The sequence below is a fragment of the Pinus tabuliformis genome, chromosome X (genome assembly GCF_031772625.1).
Source record: "Pinus tabuliformis cultivar Carrire ecotype Pingquan chromosome X, CPIR1, whole genome shotgun sequence".
NCBI classification, from domain to species: domain Eukaryota; kingdom Viridiplantae; phylum Streptophyta; class Pinopsida; order Pinales; family Pinaceae; genus Pinus; species Pinus tabuliformis.
In genome coordinates this window covers 807,605,355-807,630,791 of record NC_142308.1, presented here as the reverse complement: position 1 = coordinate 807,630,791, position 25,437 = coordinate 807,605,355, and positions in this window count along the sequence as shown.

Sequence of the window (25,437 nt, the reverse complement as noted above, 5' to 3'; positions counted from 1 at the left end):
ACCTCACTGTATTTTCCAGATCAGATCAACAACATTTAGATCATTTGAGACAAGTGTTTTTAAAATGCAGAGAATATGGTATTTCACTCAATCCTAAAAAATCTTTGTTTGGTCTAGAAGAAGGTAAACTCTTAGGCCACATCATCTCCAAAGATGGCATAAAAATTGATCTTGCTAGAATAGAAGTTATTCTGCAAATACCCCACCCCAGAAATGTCAAAGAACTCCAAGCTTACCTAGGGAAAATTAACTTCTTGAGAAGATTCATATCTAATTTGGTTGAATTAATTAGAAAATGATTCAAAAGTTAAATGGACAGTAGAAGCCAAGCAAGCATTTGAAGAAATTAAATTGGCTTTGACCAGAACACCAGTCCTCACAAGCCCAAAATTTGATAGAGATTTCATAATTTTCTCATTTCCATTAGAACACACCATAGCAGTTGTTTTACTCCAAAAAGATGATCAAGGATGTGAAAAACCCATAGCCTTTTTTAGTAAAGCACTCAGAGATACACCCCTGAATTACAAATCATGGAAAAACAGGCTTATGCACTTGTGAAAGCTATTCAAGACTTCAGAGTCTATATACTGTACTCACATGTAGTAGCTTATGTACCAAATGTTGTTGTCAAAAAAATCTTGACTCGGGATGGGATTGAAGACAAACGAGGTAAATGGATTGCTAAAATATTGGAGTATGACATTGAAATAAAACCTACAAACTGATAAAAGGACAAGGATTAGCTAAAATCATGACTGAAACAAACTTTCAAGCCCTGGATATCAATGAACTCGATAACGAACAGGAGATGGCGACTCCACAAATCAGCCAGGCCTTCTTAGAATCACCTTGGTATGTTGACATAATTCATGTGTTATTAAACATGTAGGCTCCTACAAGGTTATCCAGAACAAAGAAAAGGTTTTTAAAGATGAAAGCTTCAAAATTCTGTATTTCAGATAATGCTCTTTTTTGGAAAAATCATGAATGTATTTTATTAAATTGTTTGATAAAAGAAGAAGCTAACCAAGTTCTGAAAGAATTTCATTCAGGAGACTGTGGTGGACACTTGTACTGGAAATCAACTGCAGAAAAAATCCTAAGGGCTGGATTTTACTGGCCAACTTTGTTCGCTGATGTAAAGAAGTTTGTCACTGCTTGCCACAAATGCCAAATTTTTGAAGGCAAAAGGAAATTGTTGCCCTTACCCTTGAGACCAATTTCCACTAAAAAGCCTTTTCAACAATGGGGTTTTGACTTCATTGGAGAAATCCATCCTCCCTCTTCTGGCCAACATAAATGTATCCTTACTGCCACAGACTACTTCACCAAATGGATAGAAGCCATTCCTTCCAGAAAAGCCAATGACATAGTGATCATAGGATTCTTAGAGACCAACATCTTGTCCAGATTTGGTTGTCCTGAAAAAATCATAACTGATAATGCTGCTGCCTTCAAATCCAAGAAACTGATAAATTTCTGCAGCAAATACCATATCACTTTAGGCCATTCCACAGCCTATTACCCTCAAGGTAATGGTCTAGCTGAGTCCTCCAATAAAAGCCTGATCAATATTATTAAGAAACTGTTGGAAGAGAACAAGAAAAACAGGCACAAGAAGCTTACAAATGCACTATGGGCAAACAGACTTACTACAAATAGATCTACTGGAACTAGTCCTTATGAGCTAGTTTATGGCATGGAGGCCGTATTTCCTTCATCTTTAGGAGTTCCTATAATGAAATTGTTGCGGGAAGCTCAGGTGGAGCCTAATGCTATTCAAAGGAGAATAAATCAGACCATCCATTTGCAATAGACCAGAGAAGAAGTGCACCAAATATCCTAAGTGTTACAAGAAAAACTCAAGAAAATATTTGACAAAAGGACCAAAGAAGAAGATTTCTACATTGGAGACAAAGCACTAAAGTGGGATTCCAGGAGAGAAGACAAAGGAAAACATGGGAAGTTTGACTTCTTGTGGAAAGGACCATATATCATCCATGCATTGCAAGGGAACAATACTTACTTTCTGAAGAGCCTGGATGGTACAGAAACAGAAGAAGGACCAGTGAATGGCCGAATGCTGAAAAATTACTTTGATCGAGTTTGTTGATGTATTCTAACTCTAACATGTACATAAGGAAATTCAGGTTCAACATTTTGAAAAAAGTGATCAGATTGTTCATTTCAGTAATAAGAATGAGGAGGAAAGTGCAGAAAATTTTGAAATCAGTGAAGGAACTTTACCATTTTGTTTTGCCTCATTTTAGTTCATCAGAGCCCAAAAATGCCATTGAATTTCAAATTGCATAAGAAGACTTGGGAGCAGGAACAAATAATCCAACTAAAAGCTATCCAGAACAGATGTACAGTTGTTTGAATCAGCTCAAGAATAGTGTATATATTTTACATAATCCTTTTTGTACAGTTTCTACATTCAGCAAAGGAAGATTTCAGAGCACAGTAAAAGTTACTCATAAGGCCATCTAACCTGTTGTTCTTGACTTTCCACCAGGGAAAGCCATCCCCAAGTGGAGCCAGTGTTATACTCCTATAGTAATAGGTGTCATATTTCATGATTGACTGATTGAGCTCTGTAAATATGTTTATCCTTTCCTTGTTGAAAAGGTTTCCATATTATGAAAATATCAAAAAAGTAAAAAATGTGAAGAGGGTATGCCCTAAAAGAAAAATCAAAGGGTAAAAAGAATAAAATGGTCAAAAGAAAAAATGAGAAGAAATGAACCCCAATAAAAAAAACCAGGAAAGTGTGCAAGTCCAAATTGCCACGACTATTTCAATTTTTTGTAACTAAAGCATTATGTGCAACTTGTTAACTTTTGCCACAGTTAATGAATGGCCAAACAACTCAATCTTAGCTAGTTCATGTTTGAATTTCCTGTTTTAGAGATAGAGAATAAAATCTGACCAAACTGTTCAATCTTGGCAGATAAGTAGATAGGTAGAGAAGCAAAGGAGCTCAACTATTTAATCTGAGCCCTTGGGAGAAATAAGTGCAGACTTAGGTAGGCTTGCAATGAAAAGAAAAGAAGATTGAAAAGGGTTTGCTAGTCTAAGTGCACCCAAAGCAAGGAAGAAAAAATGTTAGGAAAAGTAGGCTAGGTAGGTAGATTGCTTTTGCATAGTGGTGTTATGGAAACATACTTGTGATTGATTTTGTCTCTAAAAAATGTGTTAAATATTATTTCTATCACAAACTGGTATGGCAGACATTACTCTTGGAGCAGCTCAAGCGAGGCGGATTCATAACTAACTTCCCTTCAGGTTTTTTCCCCAAAACATTCACTAACCCCCCCGATGGTATTAAGATCTGCTTAACATCCTCCATAAATCATTCATCTCATTTCATGAGCAGTGCCTAAGTAAAACCCTTTTACTTAGGAAAATGTACAAATATCACATAAACCCCTATTTTCCCCTTTTTTTGCCTAAGTGTTTTAAACATTATTACTTAGCGCTTTTATTTTTTCATAAGCCATATTAACGATTAACCATTATTATATAAATACCCCCTTCATTAGAGTTTTGAAGAGGTTGGGTGTGTGTAGATTTCGCTAGACTGTGCTGTAATATTAAAACTTTTGGAATAAAGAGCTATTGGAACCAACTGTTGTCTGGTCTACTAGATGAAGAATTGAAGCAGAGGACTTGTCACAGAATTCTTGAATCAACCTTTGGATCAATAAGTCCCTTATATCTTGTGTTTTACAATTTTCATGTTCATTATATCACCTGTGTTTCATAATCTGAATGGTAAAGAGAAAGGTTAATTCAGAATTTGCTTGACTGCACTCTGTTTTCAGTCTTTATTATTCTCTGTGTTTTCTTCAGAATTAGCATAAACAATGAATTCTTAATTGCTCCTGTTTCCTGATTCTCTCATATTAATTATTTGCTAAGGAATTCTTAACTACTCCTTATCAGTAATCATCCAATTTCCCTCTTTCAATATGTTGAAGGATTCTTAACTTCCCTTCATCCATTTATGTCCATTCCATCTGTTTTCAAGCCTTGATTTGTTCCTTCTTTGAATACCTTTCTCTGTGATGCCATCTTCTGTTAAGAAACCAAATCCAGAAAGCCATCTTATTTTGACTCCATCATGCCCATTGGACTGAACTACTCAGTTTTACCTCACTGTTCTATTGAATCTCACCACCTAAACTCAAAACAAAACCCTTGAACTTCATAACTAGCCTAACACCTTTAAAACCAAAGCTAAATCATAAATAGAGAGCCCTCTATAGATATAGATTGGCTAGATTCTGTATCTAAAAGATTGGTGTATGGTTACCTCGGCCGTATTCCCTTTCTTACAACTTTTGGGAACAACCTGAGTGATAACAGATACTACCAATGTACCTTTAATTCCTTCTCCAAGAATGACTCAAGTTCACAACCAAGAGTTGTTCCCAATCATGGCAAAAGAAGGTGATCCACCACTTGTAGGGTCAACACCCCAAGGTATTCCAATGGAAACTTCTGGAACTCATTTCCCAGTACGTAGATTGATCTTTTGTTACTTCTTCCTCCTGAAGGATTTCCTTATGTTTCTGGTCCCTACATGACGGCGGGGTTAAGTACACCTCCTAATTATAGTAAACCCTTGGTTCCACCTGGTTATAACTCTCTCAACGATGATTTTTTAGACAATTCTGGTGCAACTTCACTGTTTCACAATCCCATTTGGTCCTCTAGTGTCACTCCTACTACCAACTCATTTGTTCCAAACATGTGGGTAACTACACAGACCCCTAACCAATCTATAATTTTGGTAAGTGAAACACATGTTCCTTTTAATCTTTTTTCTCCTCCTATTGTAGCCATGGTAAATGCGGTCCCCAATGTGAGTGGACAGCCTACAAATTCATTTTTTCCAATGTCTGGGGGTAACCCCCTCCACCCTACATACCTCCTACTTCTAGTGGAAACTATCCAACCCCCTCCTCCCATATCAGGGGAAAGTCAACATATTGGTGTTTTTTCTAACCCGGGTGGAATGCAATTTTCATATGTATCAGGAAACATCATAGGGACCCCTTTAGAAGGTTATCAAGTCGTTTTGAATCAACCTTCCTACCAACAACCTTATACTCCTATAGGCTCTCAATAACTCCAAACTCCTTATTAGCATACAGGTCTTCAAACACATTATGGTCCTCAAATGAAATATAATTATGGGATTGGTAATCCTCCTCTGTGCCCACAAATTCCTATTCAACTGCAGCATGGACCCTACCCCTAGCCACATCCATAGTTTCCTACTCGTAGCCATAGCCATAGGTTTCCTACCCACAACCACATTCGCATGTGTCTTACTTATAGCCGTAGCCACAGGTTTGCTACCAATCCCAATAGGGACCTTACCAACAACCATGAAAACAAGTTCCTATTCAACCCCAACAGGAACCTTACCCACAGTCGCAACAATAGATTTGCTACCAATCCCAAGAGGGACCTTACCAACTACTATTGTCACAATTGCAATAGATGCAACAGGGACCTTACCAACAATATTATGGTCAATTTTCTTCGCAAAATCCATACATCCAATATGGTCACTAGAATCAGTATGGTCAACCTCTTTATGGTAAACCTCCATATAGTCAACCTTCATATGGTCAACCCCCATATGGTCAACCTCTATATGTTCAATCTCCATATGGTCAACTACCTTATGGATAGAACCCACCGCATTGGAGGTAGACCCAAACTCAACAAGGTTGGAATACTCAGTTTGGTACATACCATAGACCCTATACCCCATACAATCCACAACTTCCATTTTTGGCAATGATGGAATTGTCAGATGTGTCAAGGCTTACGAATGACCCGACAATTCACTCACCATATTGGCCTCCGCTACAAACTGAAATACCTAATGATTTCCCCAAATTCGAAGGTAAATCTAGAGAATACCCCAAGCGTACGTTATGACTTACCACCTTTGGTGTTCCTCTGACTTGGATCGATGATTCTATCCAATTTCGTCTTTTCCAACGCACTTTAATGGGTGTTTCTGCTAAATGGTACATTGAGCTCCCTTGTGGTGCTTTCCAAGATTTCAATACTTTGGCCACGACTTTCCTCAACCATTTCCAATTGCCTATTCGATATGAGACTGGAACCCATCTCTTAGATTCTTTGCAACATATGACTTCTACTCATATCTCTAATCATATCCATGAATGGAGGTGTAGGCTTCATCTTATCAAATTTGATATATGGGATCATCTTTTGACTAAATTTTTTACTAAATCATTCTTCCCTCCTATTGCTAAATACATAGTCATGGGTGGTTGTGTGACTAAGGAACAAGCCATCGTCCGTACCCAATATTTGGATTTGGTTTATTCACAACTTGGAACATTATGTGAACTCTTACTTTGTTCCCAGCGACCTCCGACTAGCCCTGCATCTTCCAAACGCACAGTTTCACCACCTATCAATTTAGTCATCGTATATGTGTCTCATCAGTCTAGTATTAATTTGGCTACTTCTTCAAAACCTCAATCTACTCTAGCTGCTACAACTTCCAATACTGTTGATAATCCTAAGAATCCTGGTAAAGCCTCAGAGGTAAATGTTGTCCAGTTCACGATAGTAAATAAATCCTTGAAAGGGCAGAAGAATGGTAAATATAATTCCCCAAAACCGTTAGCTAATGATTCATCTAAGCTAAAGCCTAAGTATCCTTGCCTTATCTATGACGAAGATCATTACAATAAGGATTTCCCTCGATGTTTTGAAGTAAGTCATATTCTGAAATGCACCATAGGGATTCCAGTTGTGTTGAAGGAACCTTTCCCATCTCAGCAGACATAATTGGTAGACCAACCCCATGCTCAAACCTCTATAAGCTCTCAAGTGTTCATGAGTGGCTCAGAACAGATTTTCGTAGCCACGAGGTCAAAATATTATTTGCCTCCTGAGAAACCTATGGTGGAGAAAGATACCACTGATGTACCCTCTTCCTCCACTTTACTCAGTTCTAGTCCTCTCCATATTGAGAAACCTAGCACTGATTCCATAATCTGACCACCCCCTAAAGGTGTTCTTTGGAAATCATCCTATAATCTGAATGCATAAGCTGCCCAACAATAGAGTATTGTAGAAGACTTGGCTCAAGCACCCTCAGTGATTTCAGCCTTGGAATTCCTTCAAAGGTGTCCATCACAATGAAAGGCTTTTCTATCTGATATTGGAGGAATTTATCCAACAAATTCCAATTTGATTACTTTTTATCTTGAAAACCATGTTCCTCGCCTACCACCTCAACTTGCTTTTCTCATACAAGTTGTTGTTATGGGAAATACTATCCACTCCATTGTTGTTGATGAACGAGGCTCTACATGAGTCATATCCATATCATGTTGGAAATCCATTGGTTCCCCTCCTCTCAACCATTCTTTGAAAACTTTAGAAAGTTTCGATGGTTGAGGTTTCCGCCCATATGGTATTCTCAACTTCTTACGCATTCAGTTGGAAGGAAAAATGGTCAATTTAGAAGTAGAGGTTTTTGATGCTAATCTCAATTACAACCTTCTACTTGGTCGAAGCTAGACTCATGCAATGTTTTTTGTGGTTTCTTCCCTTTTTTGTGTGCTTCACTTTCCCCACCAAGCGAAAATTTTCATAGTTGATCAATTGGCCTTCTTTTCCTCTGACTCTTCAATAGGTAATGTGCCTTATGTTGGGAAACCAACATTCCTTACGAAATGGTTGGAGTGATTATTTTCAAAGACTTTGCCTTAATGGGAAGCTTTTCCCTTCCTCCTCCATTCAATGTTTCCTTAATTACCATGATCTTGTCTAATAATGACCCATGGATCATCCCTAGTCCTGACTAGATCGATAATTTTGGTGACACCATGCCGCTTAGCCTAGTTCAACAAGCTTATCAAATTGTCCTTTTGGCTTCCATGGCTGCATCTGAAACTCATGATCGATTGAGATGTTTCTAGACTCGTATATACAAAATCCTTGGCTTGGTACTTATGATTCTGAAGATCATCTGAATGAGACATTCCTTACTGATGAAAGCATCGCTGAAGTCATGTCTCTTGAAGAAAAGCTTTGGAATGATATTCACCATTGTTCCTCTTTTCTTCCTAGCCTGGGATCAATTCCTACTTGTTTAGGTACATTACATTCCCCTAAAATGACTACTCTGTTTTAGACACCCATCTTGGTTCATGAGGTGTTGTTTGAAGGAAATTTGGGGAACAATTTGGCAACCATGCCCATTGACATCTCGGTCAAACATGGGATTGTTGAAAAGATTCACATAGGGGCTTCTTGATCTCCTGATGAGATTAATATCTATACATCCTTGTTCAAAGAATTTCATGATGTCTTCACCTGGAATTAAGAGAGATGCTCGGTATTGTTGGCTTGAGGGGGTTCGGACCCAGGTTCAGAGTTAGTTGTGCCAACCAACAAAACTCTAAATTGCTGGCCCTTTTAGCAACAACATGCATAGCACAGGCTACAGTCTCACCCGAGGCAGTATTGGGGGATGACATAACTAGGTTTCTACATCCAGAGGTCTATTTGATGGGTTCTTGTTACATCTAGGGCTTTATTCTGACCTTTCCGAACCTTAACCCTTGAAATGCAGAATTTATAGAAACTTATAGAAATTGATCCTAACTTTGTGTCGATTTCTTGAAACATTCATAACATCAAGTAAATAACAAATCTACCATTGTTCACACATCAACTAAGTATTTCTTAAGATAATTGCAAAAAAAAATAAGCGAATACACAAAAAATGCATAAGTAATCATAAAGGAATAGATACACAAGTGTTTCTCCAAAATAGTCTTTATTAGATTTAATCCCTCTGTTACAGACTCTTTGTTCACTATGCACATAGATGTAGGGACCCGCACACTCAGCTGTAGTGACCCACACACTCAGCCGCAGACTTACCAATGTCTTCGCACACATAGTTGCAAGAGCCTTTCCTCTTCGCCTAAGTACAGAAAATAGACTCTTCTGACTTATATTATTTTCCATACATAGATCTTCAATAATTGAGTTACTTCCTATGACTCACTATGAATCCTTTATATAGTTTCTTTTATTAGAATACCATGGTTCGCGAACCATGGGCGAGTCACAAAACATCTTAAATTCGAACAAACTAAGGGGCTTTGACCTTCCTAAATCCCTTTTGAACTCTACAACCTTTGTTCTCTGCACCTCAAAATGCAGAGAATTTATATAATTAACAAAAATGATTACAAAATTGATCCCAGGGGACCCTATCCCAAGAGGCCCCAAACAAAAATTTGTGACTCATCCTCTAGTCACTCGGCTAGTGGCGCCTCGATATTTGCTTGCAACTCACTAAATTTAATATTCAAAACTTACAGGTTTGTTGTCCCCTACACAACAACCTGACGAATTTCTTCAACCAATTTTTTAGTGGTGGGGCCTTCAAATTCAAGGTCCACTATTCTCTATGTCTGTTGCATGGCCTTCACCTTTCCCTACATTGATAATGTCAATTGAATGGCCTAATCCACCCAAGGCTATGTCCTTTAAGATATGATGGCTTCTTTGCAACGCAACTCATCAATTTCACTCTGTATGAGATTGCCTTCCTACAATCGGGTGAACCTTTGCACTGGTGCTAGGGTTCATGTTGTTGACCTGATTTCATCGAACTATCTTTGCTTCTCTCTGATTTTCACTTCAATCTTCTGTAGATTTGATCCTCCTACAGCGAGGTCCATAATTCCATGGCCTATTCAAATAATTGAGTGAAACCATTGACTACAATTTTCAAAGTGGCCATCTCTTCTTTAATAGCAGCTTCACACTGCTCTCAAACTTTTTGATGGGTAGTGGGCTGCAACTTAAGTTGTAGCTCAGATATTTGTAGCTGCAGCTAAAACCTGACTTCGCTGATTTCTACCTGTGACTCCCTTACTACAGAATCTAACTTCTGAATCTTCTCCACAAGGGACAATTCTGCCTTAATATGGATCTCGGGGAGCTCACTATAGGGCTGTGCAATAGTAGCCTCCAGCTGTTGACTTCGTGTCGTAACCTCCTCCTTTTCCTTGAGGCCTTGTTCCCTTTCCTCAAATATCTATTGATTATTTGTTTTTACCTCGTTGATGATCACCGGTGGGTGTTTTTCACTGATTCAGAGCTTGTCTGACACCCCTCAGTGGAGCTCATGCAACGTCTGAATAGGAAGCACCACCAGGATTTGACTCAAGTACTTCATATATAATAGGTGCACTTACATGTAGGGATCCCTCTAGAAACTACATGGTGTGGAGATCAAGTGTGACTTCTACTTCCAAGGCTGACCCACTCACTTGTTTCAGGCTTGCTTGCTTCATGCTTGCCTATACCATGCTCGCTTGAGGAAGACCTGTTTGGACCTTCAATTCCCATAGGCCCTGATGTACCTTACCTAGTGTTGTCTGATATTTCTCTTTAAATTGGCCCCAAAGATCTGTCGTTTCATGGCGGAACACATCCCTAATTTCATCTAGGTCCCCTTTTCTAAGGACCAAAGGCATCACGCTCGTTGATTTATCTAATTTTTTCTTCTTGCGTGGCCATATCGAACTCTTTTTTAGCCTCTTCTTGACAACACAAGGGGACTCCAAGCCTGCACCCCCTTCCTCTTCTCCCTCTATCTCTTCCTCTATGTCTGTGCACTCAATGTCTGTCTCACTAAGGTCAATGGTGGCTTATGACATAGTCTTTCCCTTTGTTGCTTATTTTTCCTTAGCATCCACTTCTTTCTCCTTTGCAACAACTTCTTTCTGCTACGTGACCCTTTCCCTTGCCGCATCATTTTCTTTAACATAATCCTTTTGTGCTTCCTTCTTCTTTTATGTTGTTGTCATTGTTATTGTCTGCACTGCTTCACCTTCCGTATCCTTACTCGTTCTTGCGCCGACATTAGAGGGGGTCAACTAGTAACTTGGCCATTTACTGACAACCCCTATAATATCATCTTTGGCGACTAAATATGGCAACTTGTACCATATTCCCTTAGCATATTTCTTTGCGTGAATGTGTAGATTATGGAAATCTGCCTTGAAGTCTATGACATTGGTGTACTTCTTGTGCAAACTTTGTGATAACCTTGGCTGCTGGTTAATCACCATCCTTAGCTCCGACTCAAACAAGACCCATAATATATTTATCTCCATCACTCATGTGGGATATTTGGCAGCCCATAGTGAAGCAAACTTCATGGCTTCAGGTAGGTCTGAGTCCTGTTGAGGCAATTAGCTTTCTTCGGGCGTCCTCCAGGCCACCAACGTGCTCAATAATAATAACCATGCGTAGTGGAATGACTTGCTGTCATTATGGGCCTCTCTGCAGTCCTCCAAAAGTTAATGACATAAGTATTGAGCCCAGTTATACTGGACTCCTTTGGCGCATTATGCAACCAAAGAGACAACCAATGCAACACCTCGTGACCTTACCAGCCAAGATATGTGAAGAAAACTACACCATGCCATATGATATGGATTGAATGGAATACCCACGTGACTTCTTAACCATACCAAAATCACTCTTTATTTGGTTGAAAAATTCTTCCCCTGTGACTTTCCTATGAAAGCCTCCATAGGATCCACTCCTTGATATGGCAACAACATTATCTTGTGGATCAACATGTCAGTGATCAGGATGGGCCCTCCCAACTAGAGGCACCATCATGCACCAGCGTCAACAATTGGTGCACACAAAATGTGTTAATAGTGGTGCGACTGAAGTGCGGCAACCACAACATATTTAGGAGCCTTGCGCCCCCAACTCTAGCCACCCATTTCATCGGCTCAAGTCACGTGATGTCCACCTCTTCATAGTAGACCTTCTTTAGGTACTTACTCGACACCAACTATGGAAACCTCATGTGGTCCCCCAAGTCCCAATCTTCCATTTTCAAGTTTGGTCTACGAGCCAACAACAAGCGCTCAAGCAACACGTTCTTTGGCAGGAAAGGTGTGGAGACCATAAACTTCACAGAATCAGGGTCTTTAGGAACTTTAGCATGGATTTTCTTGGTTTAATATATGGTGCTAGCTGAGTTTATTAGGTCAAACTCTTCTGCGTCATTTTACTCTATGCCACTACACAATTCTTCCTCATCTAGGTCCAAGGGCTTTGTTGGCTATTTGGACCTATCCATCTTTCCCTTCTGGTGGATTTCAATTATGTTTTTCTGTGGTGATTGTCACACCAGTGCTTGCTGAGGCTTCTTCTGCTTCTTATCTCCTGCCATGGAAGCAGATGGCTTAGGCCTTGGAGACCTAGGCATGATATTAGGTAGTCCTAAACGTTGGGCCGCCTCTGTCTCAGGTTGCATTGCAATCATTCTCTTGAAGATTAGCTTACGGTGCCAATCAAGTAAGTTTGTTAATTCTGGCTGTGAAAGAATGCTCTCCCAATCCTTATCATACATACAATTCTATTCCAGACACAATTGAAAGTGCAACAGCTTAAGGAAAATTCTCAGGGAGAAAAGTGTTTGAATGTGGAGCTGGATGCCATATTTATAGCTCAATTTGAATTCAAATCTATTTGTTCCCTCCAATTCCCTATCATTAATTCATTTTTGGTCGCATATTTCCAAAGATATACATCTTAAATGCTCGCCTCCTGCTCCTTTTAACAAAAAAATCGCCATCCAATCGGCTACAGTGCTTCCAATGGTCACCATTTGGCCCGGATACATGGGACCCACAATCATAGCATAGCTCCTTCATCGCATCTCTCCTCTGTGCCTTGCCTTGATATGTCACGCAGCCCCTTCACTTCATCCAACCTTTCTGTCTACATTGTAGTTTATAGTCTCTCATTCCTTGCAACTGCCTGGAATAGTAAGACTCTCCCACATCCATATAGTCATTACATAGGGGTGGATCACCCCTGTACAACTTTAATCGACTCCCATTGACATTTCCCAGAAATAATTCCCCATTTAGCTACGAGCTATACTATGCCTCCATCCATAATCTCCTTAATAATATATGGCCCTAGCCAATGAATTTGCAACTCCCCTGGAAACTTTGTGCACTTACTGTCATACATCAATATCAAATAATCGTTCTTAAAGGTACGATGTTAGATATGGTGGTCATGCCATGCCTTTTCATGATCCTTCTACACCTGCTGATGAAAACCTGCCAAGAAGTGACCTTCTTCCAACTCAATGAGATGCGCGGGCCATTCTTCCATGGTATCTTGATCGGCCATGTCAGTAACCACAAAAATCGGTAAACTGGGCACTATTTATTCCATCAACATTACCACTTCTTGTCCATTAACCAATATGAATGGTGTTTATCCAGTCAACTTGTTGGGAAGCGGGTCCCCTGCGTAAGGGTTTCGGGGCTCAAAGCCCACAATTTTGGGGTAAAAGTATGGTAAAGGTTCCGCGAAGTGCACGGAGCACGAATTGTAATGAGTCAAGTCAAAGGGTTGTCTGCCCAAGAATAATGTAAAATAATAGAAAGCGAGTTGGCTTGCCCATGGTCCGCGGACCATGGGAATGTATAAATAGAGCAGGGATCTAGGTGTAAAAGTCATCTTTTAGTGGCTTTTTGATAAGATCTGATGTGTTATGGGTTTGTGAAGGAAATATTCGCTCTGAGTCTATAAGTCCAAGTCATGGGTGGTAGTAGTTAGAGTAGGCTCTGTAGCTATGTACACAGAGGCCTGGTAGAGTCCGCGGACCCCTGCAGCTGAGTGCACAGGGTGGAACTGATTGTACTGAATAGAAGATTAATAAAGATAAGTGCTTCATAATTATTGTGCATTTGGTCGTAGGTCTATACATTTATACTTATGTTCTGAGTTTATGCATATCTATAAGATTTATGGTTGCGCGTGCTGGTTATAAATGATGAATGCTTGATAAAATACCTTAAGAATTAGATCAGATCTATAATAAACACATTAGTAATAAGAATCTAAGAAGTGCCTCGACGTTGAGCTACGCAAAGCTTAGACAGCTGCACGGAGAAGTGAGAGTATGCACATTGCTTTATGACCCTTCCAATCCTCATCAAGACATCCCTAGGGTGCGGAAACCTAGTTCCAGCACCCTCCAATACTACCTCGGGTGAGACTTCAGTCCGCGCTCTGCGGATTTTTGCCAAAAGGGCTGGTAGTGTGGGATCTGTTTGGCTAAAACACTTCCAAACTGGGATCAGGCCCCATCAAGCCAACAAATGGTTCCATTGCCAGGACCGGGACCTGCATAAGGGATGTCTGATGTTGGAACATTGGAACCCTATGAAGAAAGAGATTGAAGATTGGTTTGATCAGAATCTTCACGAGTTCATGGTATGGGAAAACAAAATTCCGCAGATATCTGAGAAGAGGTGGCTGGATCGCTACATATACACGGAAATCCACGAGATCTTCTTTGCGTCGTTCTCATCAGAACTATATGAGTGGATCGCGAGACTAGCTGACAGTCAGGGAAGGTGAAAGCTCGATCAACTATTAGCGTGGACCCCAGAGTTGGTGCACAAGCTAGAGGCATCTGAAGATAAAATCACACGGGCAATAGATCATTGGCTGGATCGAACAATAAGAGGGTTTATCACCGAGTTTGCGATAGATACAACCGTGAGCTATAGCGAAGCTGAGCAATGTTTTCTCAAGGGATCGCAAGGTAGGTACATCAAATCCTTGAATACCTAGGTTAAGATGTTGTTATGTGAAAAGTGAGTGATGCGAATCCATTAATGAGTGGAATGACGCGGAGCGGGAGGGACTACAAGGTTATCGACCGGTTAGGAAACAATACATTAATTTCACCTCTGCGAGAGGACGAGGAAGAGCGCACTTGGGCTTCTCTAGGGAGTGTGGTCAGTTTGATAAGGCAATGTATTCCACAACTATCATTCTCGTTAACACCGCCACTTGCATCACCTCCTTCACCCCCATCTTCACCCACACCGCCTCCACCAAGCTAGAAGTTTAACATGGTGAACAAGATCAAGTTGCCTATATTATGAGGAGTAGGAAGTGAAGATCCAGATCAATTTTGGTCCATAGTAAGAGTAGTGTGGGAAGCACACAAAGTTACGGATGATAACATTAAAAAGGCCACCTTGGTAAGTGTGCTGCAAGATCATGCGCTGACCTGGTATATCAATCACTTGAATGATCATTCGAACACTGGAATCACAGAAATCCAGATTGCATTGAACAAGGAATTTAGTTGGTCGAAATCATAGATGCAGTCAATCATTGGGTTCAAGGAGATCGCGATGCTTCCAGGTGAAAACCCTTGGGATCTGGATCAGAGACTGAAGATTACGATCCGTGAGGCTAACATGACGCTGACAGATGCATAGCACCACACGTGGTTTGTAGTGTCTTTGACACCACGTCTAAGGACGACACTATCACAATAGAAGATCTCAACCTAGGCTGAAGCATTGGAGATAGCGATGATGTTGCATGAAACTGCAATACAAGATCTTGGGTTGGGAGTTCAACAAATCCACATGCAACTACAAAACCTATGCTTGGAGATGTAGATTTTGAAATAGGAGAAGGTGCCCTAGCCAGAAGTGCGAGATGAAGTGTGGTGCATCAAATGTAGAAGCCAAGGCCATGATAAGGATCACTGTCTAGTATTTGCGAACTATTTGGCAGGAGGAGGGCCAATTTCAATGAGACCAGAGGCGTAGGCAGGACCAAGTGTGATGCCCATGCTTTGGTGCATGATCTGTCAGGTGGGAGAAAGCACACAATGGATAACTGTCATCTATTGCAGAAGTTTACACAAGCCCCCCAACAGATATTTTGCAATTTTTGTAGGTCAGTGGGTCACAATGAATGAAACTGTTAGAGTTATGAATTATTGATGGAACGAACACCTGCCTACATGATGCACACTGAGGTCCGAGGTCAAGATCTAGCCGCCACAATAGCGCGCAGTGGGTTCCAGGGAAGAGGATGGGGACGAGGAGGAATGGGACCTGGACGAGGCTGTGGAAAGTTAATCTACTACAATTGTGGAGGGCCTGGGCACTACGCGCGTGACTATACGAACTCGACCAGAACATGTTGTCCGTATTGTTAGAAGTTTGATCATGAAGTATTAGATTTCCCCACTCTAATTGCATAGATGCATGAGAAGGGAGTGCTTCAGACTACTCCAATGTAGAACATTCTAATGATGAGGTCTCAACCGCACGAAGAAGACCCCAACGTGAACATGGTGCTTAGAAGCAGTACAACCACAAGGGAAGATAAGGGGAAGCAACCTGAGGAGAATACATGGGTTCACAAGGCCCCTACAAGGCAACTTGAGTTTGACTTGGAACATGCAAAAGAGACATTTATGTAAGCTAAGAAGAGCTTTGCGGAGACCTCTACTTTAGGTAGTAAGGATCAAACTGAACCAGAAATGGATCCTTCTATGCTAACTACCTTTTTAGAGATATGCATGAAGCTAATATGGGACAATAAAGCATTCAAGGGATTACAAGAGCTAATAACTAGGTGCGCAGGGCCAAGCGAACCACGCATGGTCCAAAAACTAGGAAAGCATGCTTTGCTGACTGGGCAAGAAATGCAATTGACAGCATAGATTGGTGACTTTGAGATGGATCAGGTCATCCTGGACTTAGGTTCGGATGTGAATATGTTACCTAAACAGACATGGGAATGCATGGGCATGCCCGCCTTAGAATGGTCTCCTAATCAATTACAGATGGAAAACCAACAGAAGATATTGCCCATGGGGATATTGCAAGGAGTCACAATGGAAATCAAAGGCACAAGCACACAAAAAGATTTTGAGGTAATAGAAATTGTGGATGACAGTAACCCTACCCCAAATTGTTAGGGATAGATTGAGCCACAGGCATGAATGTTGTCATCAACCTAAAGAGACGAAAAATTATATTCGAGAAAACGTCTCTATGTGTAGTAGTTCCCTTGAACCCAGCCGAAGGAGCGCGCTACACTGAATCCGTGAATGATGAGGACAGTGATGATGAACTGGAATGCATCTACCAGATAATAGCGCAAGACCAGGATTGGGTGAATCAAAGGCTAATGGGAGAATCTAATGGGAACACGACAGTTCTTTCACATTGGATTCAGATGAAGAGATAGAGCGATGGTATAACCGATTGCATGAAGTAACAACGCTAAATTGTAATATGATGGTTAGATCACTGTGATGCATGACAACCAAAGCAAGGGAACTGCCAACCGATGAGGGCACAATGAACGCGGAGGAATCCGTAGACCACTATGAAAAGATGATATTGGAACGGAAGCAGCATAGTGCGCAAATAGGGGCGCTGTGCATGACAACTGCACAGGGGTGGAATACATGTTAGAAGACTATGTGGACCTGGCACGAATATAGAAGGCGGGCTCATGTACGGTTTGGAGGACAAAGCGGTTTGAGTGTCCACCAGTGACATAAGATGAAAATGTATGTTGTGCAACTGCCTACCTAACTAAGAATCAAAAATCAGAATCTGCCATGACAGCAGGAAAAGCAACACATTCCACCAGCTATTCACGACAAAGAAATCAGAAAAATAGGTGGGAGCATGAATAGAATTCGCAAGATCAAACAAACCAATAAGAATCTATGTGTACCAAGGGTTTGATAGGCATATAGGACCATAAGCAAAAATAGGAGTGCGAAAGTGATCCTGTCATTGATAAGACAAGATGAAATCTGGAGGACAGCAGAATCTCCCCAGACCACAGCCCCCATAGTTCGAACAGGATGCAAGGACCAGGGTAAAGGAATTCAGTAGTTACAGGAAGCCATTCGGTGCAAGAGTTTGAAACTTCGCGAACTTGATGAAGAATGGGAACGAATGAGGAGGAAAAGCATGAGATTGGACAAAGAAATTAGAAAACTAAACACTAGAGTTGCACAGGTGGGCCATGTGGAATTAAGCATAAGGGGACTAGGCCTGGCCGGCCCTACTACTACATGGGAACAAGCTGCAACCCTGCTATCATGGCTACAATTGCACCTTACCAAACATGGGAGCATAGAACGTGATGCGCTACTGAATACAAAGGTACTCGAAGGGTGCCCGCAACCTGCGCTAGCAGGAAAGGAGAAGCCTCACACGTGGGGTGGGACCACGTAACTATTTATGGAAAGAACAGTCTTAATGCTCCAAGTAGTGGAAAGAAGGCATGGGACTATAAACAAGTCTGCTAGAGAGCTGCATGGACAGGGGGTTCTGTGTAGGAATAGTCGATCGTCAGGATCGCGGTCATGCATGAGAAGCTATACTGCCATGCGGGAAGGTTGGGAGGTGACCGTTGACACAAGAATTCTGATTTATGGTAGAGAGGAGTGGGCGGCGGGCCATTAAGATAAAAATTCCGAACTAGATGCAAAAAGATCTACTGCCAAGAAGATATTAATGACTCAAAAGTGGAGGGAATGATCGAATTCAAATTCAAACGTTCCTATAAAACTCCTCGGGGTAGCCCCAAAACAACACTGCGATATTTGAGCTTCGAGCTAGTACAGAGCAGCAAGCACCTAGCTACCAGGGCGCCCATGAGTACATACCTGAGTGAATCCAGGATAGAAACCATGTCAGCTACTAGAATCAGAGTAAGGTTCGTAGAAGAGCCCTATCTGACCCAGGAGGAGCTGGAAGAGGCAGCCACTGCCCCAGAGGTTCTAAAGTCCCCACACATGCCATGACCCCGAAAAGGTAAGCAGATTATGGGGCCAGTGCGGGTATCACCGCGATTTAGTAAATTGTTAATGGTAGAAAAGGGAAAAGCAATCACCACTGAACTTGAGGAGGAAGAGGAAGATTTGAAAGCCCTGATCGCTTAGAATGAAGCACATGATGAGGAAGAGGAAAATTTTTCCCAAGTACCATCGCTACCACCATATATTTCTCCTTGGAAAGGGACGATCAAGATACCAAAGGACCTGGAGGCAATGAAGAGTACACTCTAGACCCCGCTTCTTTCGGATGATGGTCTGCCACTGGGTCGAGTACCAAATATCAAGTTCAAAGAGTGGGATCTTACAGACAATAAGAAGTTCCCCAAATTGGCTGAGGAGAAATTACTGCAGTAGAAGTGGTTATGAGGTGTGGAGAAGGCGGGATTACTCAATCTGAGGTCGATACCCCACTATCACCGCACGACCATCACAATTTTTGTTATCTGATAGCTACTATGTCTAGTACATGATGGGTATCTTTGGCTGGAGGAACCGATTCCCATCATGGCTGATTTAATACACCGAATTTTCCAGCTGCCTACCAAAGGAATCGATCCTGCAGACATAGCCAGAATGAGTAGTGACGTGGGCCTTACAGAAGCCATGAAGGTTAAATATAAGCTGGAAAAGAGGAAGTGAGGGTATGTAATAGCAAGCATCAAAGATCGAGGGGTGCTTGTCACCACCTAGTTACTAGCTGGTAAGCTCATGAGGAAATGTTGTGCAGACGAGGTGCCGACCTCTATCATTACGCTCGTGGAGAAATGTGCAGAAGGGGTTCAGTTCAACTGGGTGTAGTTTCTATGTGACAATTTTTTGACGAATTGTCGGGAAGCCTAGGAGAAAGGTATGACTTTCCATTATGCATTGTTGCTCCTAACAATCTTACTAGTTGCAAGAGAGCTACCAAAGGGCTACTAGTTTCCCAACATTGAGAAGAACCTACCTAAAGTTGTGCGGTATAACTCGCTACGGGCTACGAAAGATGCCACGAGGTTTCGTGAGATCAAGGTGTTTTGGATATTCATGGAGGCAATTATTTAGACATGAATCAACTGCAAACCGTGGTTATCCCCAACAGTATACAACCAATTGCAAAGTGTGGTCGAGTTCAAGGTAGATATACATAATCTGTATATTCGGGCGTGAAAGGATCTGCTCGAACATGGGTAAAGCTCTTGTTCATTGCAACGGATGATGCAATTTTTGAGGCAATGGCAGCATGGCCTCTAAAGTGGCGCGCTCTGGACTTGGTAAAATTAGAAAAGATTGCAGCTCAGTAGTGGAAGATGGAAATCAAGCTACGCATCACAAAGTTAGTGGAAAGAATGTGTCAGGAACAGAAAATTCCCACTCAGCGGGAGGCGCCTGAGGCAGCAACAGAAATCATCACTACGCCTGCTGAAGAGATTGTGGAGGCTCAGGAAGTGTCCATGGAGTAGGAAACACAAGGGGAAGTGGAGACACAGGAACGCATGGACCTAACCACCGCATCATCTCAACTTAAGAGACCGTGCATCTAGGATCAGCCACCTGCACACAAAAAGACGAAGATAGAAAGGACTTTGGAGGGAGATCTTCTTGCCAGCAGTGTACCAATGCGTGATATCATTAAGGGTGCTTTGGAGGAATTGATGATGGAGCAGACAATTGTGTTGGGGGCACCCAGAGCATAGCTGCAGGCATTACAGTTGCAACCCCTAGGAGGGATGACACTAAACCTAGCAGACGATACATTTGCAGTTGAGCAAATGGTGTGCCCCCACACAATGAACACTTTAGTGTTACCAGCAGGCGCTATCATAGCAAAAGCCTAAGGTGACATGAGGAATTTGGGGTTGAATTTGGCTGCCCTTCCCAGAGAGACCCTATACCAACTGCAGGATGGGGTAACTATTGAGCTCCATGCTAGGGAAGGCCATGCCCTCTAGGTCTTAACGGAGAGAAAGGGAAATCTGGAGCAGGTCAGTCTACAGCGCGATGACTTAGTCGCACACAACCAAGAATTGGAACAAGCCATGCTAGAGGTCTATAGTAATGTACCAGAGCTGGCTGTGCCAGTAGAACTCCCAACAACCAAAAAGATTCATCACATGGCCATAGGATTCCATAAGGCCCAAGAGGAGGCTGCCAAAGCTCAATGGGAATTGAACTTGTAAATCACGGAGCTAAGGTTGAAAGCACAACCTCCTACACCACTGGAAGACAGAGAGCAACGCCACCATGCCCTTCAAGTAGGATTGGTAGTGATAGAGCACGCTATACAGGATTGCACAATATTGTTGGATCAGTCCCTTCTTACACTCACATCACTGCAAGAAGACCCAACACTACAGTAGGTAGAGACAGAAGTACGAGAGTTATAGCAAGCTTATGACAATGTCCATGGGACTGCACAAATGGTCGCCCTCACTTAGCAGTTAGCCAAGATGAGGAAGGCCCAAGGCATAAAGGAACAGGTGGATGCCGCGTGCCAGAAAGAAGTTGGGCTTAAATCTCGCATCCTTCCTTGGCTGGAGGAAGCGCTCATGATCACCACTACGATTGAGGGGAAGCTGACTTAGCTGCAGGACACATATGCCCTAGGACAGGAAGGTGCCTTCGATGATGCATCAGAAAGCTGCGCACAAGTGATACAGTGGACAATGGAAGAATGTGTGGCAGATATCAACACAGCACGGACGTTGCTAGATGGAATCTGAGCTAAGATCACCACATCAGCTGAGTGACTTGGGACGAGTCACGATGATTATGTTGGGGGCTTGTTGGGCAGTGAGTCCCTTGCATAAGGGTTTCGGGGCTCAAAGCCCACAATTTTGGGGTAAAAGTAGGGTAAAGGTTCCGCGAAGTGCACGGAGCGCGAATTGTAATGAGTCAAGTCAAAGGGTTGTTCGCCCAAGAATAATGTAAGATAATAGAAAGAGAGTCAGTCTACCCATGGTCCGCGAACCATGGGAATGTATAAATAGAGCAGGGCTCTAGGTGTAGAAGTTAGTTTTTAGTGGCTTTTTTATAAGATTTGATGTGTTATGGGTTTGTGAAGGAAATATTCACTCTGAGTCTATAAGTCCGAGTCGTGGGTGGTAGTAGTTCGAGTAGGCTCTACAACTGTGTGCACAGAGGCCTGGTAGAGTCCACAGCTGAGTGTGCGAACCCATGCGGCTGAGTGCACATGGTGGAACTGATTGTATTAAATAGAAGATCAATAAAAATAAGTGTTTCAGAATTATTGTGCATTTGGTTGCAGGTCAATATGTTTATGCTTATGTTATGAGTTTATGCATATTTGTAAGATTTATGGTTGCGTGCACTGGTTATAATTGGAATTCTTGATAAAAAGACCTTAAGAATTAGATCAGATCTATAATAAACACATTAATAATAAGAATATAAGAAGTGCCTCGTCGGTGAGCTACGCGAAGGCCAGATAGCTGCGCAGAGAAGAGCGAGTATGTAGATTGGTTCGCGACCTTTACAGTCCTCATCAAGACATCCCTAGGGTGTGGAAACCTGGTTCCAGGACCCTCCCATACTACCTCGGGTGAGACTTCACTCTGCGCTCCGTGGATTGTTGCCAAAAGGTCCTATAGTGCGGGATTTGTTTGGATAAAACACTTCTGAACCTGGGTCAGGCCCCATCAATCCAACACAACTTCTTGTACGTAGTTCTATATTCCCAGAGAACAGTGGGTATGCACACATCCTAGTCATTTTGCTTCAAATTGAAAATATTTCTTAAGGCATTCTCCATAATTTTATTAAATTCTTCGACAGTGCCGTTTGATTTAGGATGATACAACATACTCTTCTGGTGATACATATGGAATTCTTCGAGAAAAGTAGAAATTGTTTCATTTAAGAAGTGAAAACCTCTATCACTTGTCAAGATCTTAGGACAGCCAAATTGAGATAGGATATATTTAAAAATAAACTTTGTAGTTATAGTTGCACTACAGTCCTTTACAGGTTTCTCCTCAGCCCACCTGGTTAAATATTTGGTTGCTGTAATGATATATTTGGCTTCAGTATTCTTTCCTATTAGCTAAATTGGCCCTACGAAGTCTATCACCCATTTATCAAACACTTGTAATGACACCTGCGGGTTCAAAGGTATTTCATCCCTTCACAATGGTCTCCCTGTTCTCTGACATACATCACATGCCCTCTAATAATGCACAGTTGGAATTTTCTCTTCCTGTGTAATGTCCTCCTGCAACTCCTCCATATGCTTCAGCGAGGATGCTTTGTCATTCATACTCATGGACATACCTTTGCAATATTTCATCAGATCCCATTTTATATAGATGTGCGGTGATAACAGAGAAATATACAACTTGAACTACCAACTCTTTCTTCTGTTGTGTCGAATACCCCTCAAGAGATGTACCGGTATACAAGAATTTGATTTTGTCTATGAAATGGTCATCAACAACATGCATAGCAAAGAGTTGTGCATCAGGAAATCCCTCCTCTAGATTTGTAGGTTCATCACCATTCTCAATCTGTGAAAGGTGATCTGGTACAACATTTAGTAGCCCTAGCTTCAAAATAACTTCAAAGCCATATTCCTGAAAGAGTAGCAACCATCAACATATTCTCCCCGCCCACAACATAGGCTTGTTGACCAGGTATTTTAAATCAAAATATTATGTGTACATATTGAAGTGCGCACCCAATAAATAGTGCTTGAATTTCTACAACACATACACCATTGCTAGTCCTTCGTGTTCCATGGTAGAATAGTTATTTTCCACTTTTGATAACTTTCTACTTGCAGATGCTATTGGATGATCGATATCACCTTTGCCTGGTTGGGTTAGCACAACTCCTAGTGCTATACAAGATGCATCTACATGTACATGTAACTCTTTCTTCCAGTCGAGAAACACTAAAATGGGCGTGGTGACCATTTTCTCCTTCAAAAGATCCAAACTCTTTTGGTAGTCATCGTCCAAGTAAAATGTTGCATCCTTTTTCAAAAAAAAATTCCAAGGGCACAGTGATCTGCACATACGCCCTGATAAATTTCCTATAGTACCTTGTGTGGCCCAACATCGCACATAGTTGTTTGACATTCTTCGGAGGTTCCAGATTAATAATTACTGCAATTTTGGTAGGGTCTACCATCAACCCTTTCTTATAGACTACATGGCCCAACAGAATCCCATATGGTACGTAGAATATACATTTCTTCAAATTGAGGGAAATCTGATACCTTCGACAAGTGTCCAACATGAGGCGCAAACTAGAAACATGTATTTTTACGAACCCAAACACCATCCAATCATCAAAGTAAACCTCAATTTTTTTTTGAATAAACTCCTTGAAGATTGCAACTACCACCCTAGAGAATATTGCATTAGCGTTCTTAATTCCGAAAGGCATAATTGTATACTAAAAGAAACCGCATTCACTGGCGAAGGTAGTCTTACTTTTATCCTCCAACGCAATCTTGATTTGATGGTACCTTAAGAATCCATTCATAAACAAATAAACCTCCTGACATCCAACATTTTACAGTACTTCGCCTGTGAATTACGTAGGAAATGGATTGTGGACACAAGTATCAGTCAACTTCCTCAAATCTATGCATATCTGAATTTCACCCTTCATTTTCTTCTCCTGAACCACCATGGGACTAACCCAGTCCTATTCTTCGACATGTTCAATAATCCCTGCTACAAGCATCTTATTTAATTCTTTGCACACCTTTTCTTTATATTTAGGATTCAACTTGTAGGGGCACTGCTTCACTGGCTCCACATCTAGCTTTAAAGTGATCTTCATTATGCCCAAATCCCCTGTAACCATCCCTTTTAGATCAGATAACTTGGTGGGAAACAAATCTTGATACTCCCATAGTAGCTCCATGACTTTGTCCACAGTATCCTCGTCCCAATAGTCACCTATGTTTGCAAACTTCGGCTACGCTTCCAATCCAATATTCACCTACTTAGTCTTCAAGGGCTGTGAAATATTAGTATCCTCCACCTCAGGTCCAAAGACTTCACGTTTTCCTTCTAACTTGGGAATATTGATGTTCCTTAAATCTTCTTTACCTTCCTTAGTGGTCACATTGTAACATTTGAGGGCATGGCATAGCTGCATACTCCAATCTGGTTGTACCCATGCAACAGGTTCTTCATGCATTCTGAATATTGCATCTTTGATCTCTTGTAATGCGTCATCAATACACTCAAACCCATATTCAACGCTAAAAGTGAGCAGGAAGCTTTCCTTCAGGACATCCCATTCTGCGGTTCCATGTCATAGCTCCATTTCTAGATGCGAGTTCATCAGAATCGTATCCAAGGTATGGTAGAATATATGAAACCATTCTGGCTGTGGTTCTTCTCCCTATGCTTTCATCCATAGAGCTAGATCCTCACACAGATCTTCCTTCCTTATATATTTATCCGTAATGTGGGTATTGGCATACCCAAAATACAACTTCATCATCCACCGATATTCCTTCCAATCTGCGAAGATGTTCTTATGCGTACCCCACCATCTGGCAAGTGTGGCTCTTAGTGTGAGGTCTAATGCCTAGAACTGATGTTTATCTAGTACATCCCTTTCAAATTTATCTAGAAATAAATTGACATCTTTTAAACCATCATAATGTGATATGTTGCGTACCTTAGTGGATATACATCAGAGTGACTTTGTAAGAT